General features: G+C 55.6%; 1 protein-coding gene across 1 annotated transcript in view; it reads right to left on the reverse strand.

Moving 5' to 3' along the window:
- Positions 1-252, reverse strand: part of TBC1D20 (TBC1 domain family, member 20) — a 6313-nt gene that overhangs the window by 4839 nt on the left and 1222 nt on the right. The window lies entirely within an intron of this gene.

Genomic DNA, 252 nt, shown 5'->3' on the forward strand with positions numbered 1-252 from the left:
TGCGGCGCGAGGGAACCAGACCGTTGTTTCTTTAAACAACAGATGTTGAAACGCTGAAGCTGACACAGCTCCCAGCATTCCCAGACACATCTTTGCTCCCCAGTTTTGCTGCGCAGTGCAGAGCGTACTCAGCAGCAGCGAGTGGAAACCGCAAAGAATAGTTAAATCACAGCACAGTTTGGGCTGGAATGGACCTCAAACCCCCCCCAGTGCCACCCCCTGCCACGGGCAGGGACACCTTCCATAGCCCAG

Source organism: Eurypyga helias, unplaced genomic scaffold (assembly GCF_000690775.1).
Source record: "Eurypyga helias isolate BGI_N326 unplaced genomic scaffold, ASM69077v1 scaffold22698, whole genome shotgun sequence".
Taxonomy (NCBI): Eukaryota; Metazoa; Chordata; class Aves; order Eurypygiformes; family Eurypygidae; genus Eurypyga; species Eurypyga helias.